Source organism: Elephantulus edwardii, unplaced genomic scaffold (genome assembly GCF_000299155.1).
Source record: "Elephantulus edwardii isolate Elephantulus edwardi_28Jun2011 unplaced genomic scaffold, EleEdw1.0 scaffold00168, whole genome shotgun sequence".
Classification (NCBI taxonomy): domain Eukaryota; kingdom Metazoa; phylum Chordata; class Mammalia; order Macroscelidea; family Macroscelididae; genus Elephantulus; species Elephantulus edwardii.
The window spans coordinates 4,000,101-4,004,569 of NW_006399918.1; positions in this window are offsets into that span (position 1 = coordinate 4,000,101).

Sequence of the window (4,469 nt, forward strand, 5' to 3'; positions counted from 1 at the left end):
AGATCCGATTTGATGGTACACACACACACACACACACACACACACAAATAATAAAATAAAATTTAAAAAAATTAAAAAAGAAAACACTAAGAGTTAAAGTTCAAGAGTCAACATTACAATTCCATTACTTCCTCTTCTGAAAAGGAAAGATTCTTTACTTTGACTCTTCATGAAACCAAGGTCCTTAGGGGCAAGATACTACTTTTTCCAGAAAATATAAGATAAGCAAATAAGACATAGTTTGTCTTAGCTTTCTTTACCATACTTCTTCCACCTGATCACAAATATTAATTTCTAAAGAAGCTAATATCTTCAGAGTAACTCATCATCAAATATATATGTATCTCCATCTAAAAACTGTAAATGCTCATCTGAAATTTTCCTACAACCCAAATAATTTCTCTTAGGTCTCTTCTTGATCATGGCTCGTCTATTCCCCCAAACTAGATTGAGTGCTACCTCTTCTACTCCAATTCCTTTCTCCCCCTTTTTTTCACACTTAGAGAAAAATTTCAAGCACAATACAAAGAATTATTTTTTCTTGAGGAATTAAAGAGTGAGTTGATGACATCAGGTTCATAGTTTGGATATGTCAGTACTTCTTTTCTACCAAAAAGAATATTTTTATACATAAGTCAAAGTCAGATATTTTAACAATGATTCATTACTAACCACCTATTCCTCAGACCTTTTTCAATGTTTTCCAATTAATTATCTCAATTATCCTTAATAATAACAACATGTCCCAGGTCAGAATGAACTTTGCATGTGTTGTAATCTCTTGTTAATCTTCTTAAATCTACAACAGTTATTCACTCTTTGATGACCTGAATACTTTTAAAGGTTGCAAGACAGCACAGACCTTTCCAAGACTGAGTATCACTAGTAACATCAGAAAAACAGACCACCTGAGAGTATAATGATGCTCTCCCAGCAAGACTGCCTGGGTGCCCCATGCTATCTGTAACCCTCCAGCCCTATCAACCACTTTCTTTCAGGTCCTTTGCCTCCAAAATGGAATCTGAGCCCCAAGAACTGAAATCTGGCAGTTATTGTCATCTAATAAACAACTCTCATTGATTTTACATCTCAAAATCTTACCTTTCCCATCTTCCTAACAGTTTTAATTGCTGGCATCACAGGGTGGACCTAAAAAGTCATTTACATATTTTTGATGCTTCTTCACCATATATGCATTAAAAATCCTAAAAAGCCTGGGTTTCAAGTCTCATACAAATGAGTCAGAACTTCAGCAGCACAACCACTGTGTCATCTTCTATTCTCATCCTGGTCACTGTAAGGTTCTGGGAGCAATATAAAAGATTCCCAGGGTCAAGTGCTTCTGAAAGGACTAGAAAGTTCTCTCCAGAGAAGGTTGCCACAGAGAGAAAAACTCACAAAAGTGAATGAATGAAAATCTAACTTTTCTGTAAACTTTCATTAAAATCATAATCAAAATAAAAACTTGCATTTTAAAAAAGTAAATTATATCAGGTTTACTATTGAAAGAAGAAAGAAGTACAAATAGCCATGCACCTGTACACTGAGTCAAACGAGGTCCCTTCTTGCTCATAAGAAGGAACATTGATCTAAGAGCAGAGTTCTAATATTTTCTTTAATTCATTGTTGCATATTTCCCCCCCTTCCCTTCCCCCAGCCCATCCCTGTTAAGATTGTTATCATACATATAATGCCTAATCATCTATTCCTTCAGAGAGTTCTTCTCCTCATCTGTTATTGCAGTGTTCATTATCTGCCCACTCTTTTCCCATTCTCTCCACAACACCCTCCCATGTATGTTCTACTTTATAACAGTGATATAATGTAGTATTTGTACTTTTGTGACATGTTTAATTCAACATAATGTCCTCCAGGCTCTGCATGTTGTGTAATGTTTTATGAGTTCATTGTTTTTCAATGTTGCATAGTATTCCATTGTGTGAATGTACCGTTCTTTTTCTATCCATTCGTCAATGGGAATTTGGGTTGTTTCCATCTCTTTGCTATTGTGAATAACATAGCAATAAACATGGATGTACAAATATCTGTTTCAATTGTGGTCCTGGTTTTTTTCGAGTATATTCCCAGTAGTAGAATTGCTGGGTCAAATGGTTTTCTATTTCCAATTTTTTCAGAACGTGCCAGAATACCTTCCATAGTGGTTGTACCATTTTACATTCCCATTAGTAGTGAATAAGAGTTCTAATCTCGCCATAATCTTACCAGCATTTGTTATTTGCTGCTCTGCTGAACATTGCTATTGTTTCTGGGGTGAGATGATATAGTTGTTTTGATTTGCGTCTCTTTGATAGCTAGACATTTTGAACATGCCTTCATATGTTTATTTGCCATCTGAATGTCTTCTTTGATGAAGTGTCTATTCCTATTTTGTGCCTACTTTGTTTGCATTTTTATTATTGACGTGCTAGTGTATTCTACAAATTTTAGATATAAGTCCTTTATCAAATATGTTCTTTTCAAATCTTTTTTCCCCATCTGTTGGTTTCCTTCTTACCCTGTTGGAGAAGTTTTTTTTATGTGCATAGGGATTAGATTCTTAGAAGGTCCCATTCATCTATTTTAATCTCTCCTAATTGTATCTTTTTCATTATGCTTGGAATACTGATTATGTTGTGGATTGGGCTTCTAGATTTCTTCCTAGGTTTCCTCTGATGAATTGTATAGTCTTTTACTTAACTTCTACGTCCCTGATCCACATTAAGTTGCTTTCTGTATATGATGTGAGGTGTGCATCTTGCATAAGTTTTCACAGGTAGTTTTCCAATTTTGCCAAAATCATTTGTCAAAGAGACTGTCATTTCCCATTTCCCATGTAACTTATTTCATCCCCTTACCAAAGATCAGTTGACCATAAATAGGTAAACTGATTTCTGGGTTCTTAATTCTATTAATTGAATTTCATGGTACCAGTACCATGCTATCTTCACCACCACAGCTGTGTACTAGGATTTGAGATCAGGGAATGAGATGTCTCCTACTTTGTTTTGCTTTTTCAGTAGTGTTTTGCTTTTTCACGGTCTCTTTCTGTTCCAGATAAAATTAGAAAGTTCCTTTCCATCTCACTGTAGAATTGGCATCCTTATTGGAATTCATTGAACTTATAGATTGCCTTTTGTAGAATATTCATTTCCATGACATTGTGTCTTCTTATTCATGAGCATGATATATTATTCCATTTCTCCAGGTCTCTATTTGTTTATTGTAATAATGTTTTGTAATTTTCTTTGTATAGGTCTTTTGTGTCTCCAATTAGGTTTATTTAGCTTTCATTGTATAGGTCTTTTGTGTCTCCAATTAGGTTTATTTAGCTTTCATTGTATAGGTCTTTTGTGTCTCCAATTAGTTTTATTCCCAAGTATTTCATTTTATGATTAGCTTTTGTAATTTGTGTTGATTTCCTTCATTCCATTTTTATATTTTCTTTGTCACTGTAGAGAAATCCAACTGATTTTTATATGTTGATCTTGTATTCTGCTACTTTGAAAAATTGGTCAGCTATGTCCAATAGTTTGTTTTTGTGTTGTTGTGGGTTTTGTGTTGTTTTGCGTTTGTTTGCTGGTTTTGGGGGTTTTGGTTGTTTGTTTGTTTGTTTTATTTGCTGAATCTTCAGGGTTTTCTGAGTACACGATCATATCATCTCCATATAGAGATAGTTATACCTCCTTTTTGCCAATTTGTATACTTCTTATTTCCTTGTCTTGCCTTACTGCTCTTGCTAATACTTCCAATTCTATAATGAACAGGATACATGATAGTGAGCATCCTTGCGTAGGTCCTATTCTCAAGGGGAATGCCTTTAATCTCACTCCATTGAGAAGTATGTTGGCTATATGGATTTTTCACTATGTTAAGAAAATTCCTCTGTATTTCTATTTTGCTGGGTGTTTGAATCAGGAAAGGCTATTGGGATCTGTCAAAGATCTTTTCTACATCAATTGATAGGATCATGTGGTTTGCTTTGTTTATGTGATGAATTTCATTAATTTTTCTTATGGTGAACCATCGTTGCATACCTGATATGAATCCCACTTGGTCACTTGGTCATGAAGTATTATTTTTTATGTACTGTTGTATTCTATTGTTGTTGTTGTTGTTGTTAGGTGTCATTAGAGTCACCTGCAACTCAGTGACCCTATGTGTGAAAGCTCTAAACCCTGTCCTATACTTAGCCGATTTCACTGTGTCCGACACACCTGTCCCTATTACCCAGTCACTGTGTTAATCCATTTCATCCAGAATCTTCCTCTCCTGCATTGTTCCTTCACTCTTGATCTACTTCTCCAAGGACTGGTCCTTCCTGGCAATATGCCCAAAATATGTGAGATGGTGCTTCAAAATCTTTGCCTACAGAGAGCAACTTGATTTCACTCTCTCCAGGACAGATCTGTCTGTTCTCTTGGCAGTTCATGGTCTATTTAATACTCTTCTTCAACATCACAACTCAAAGA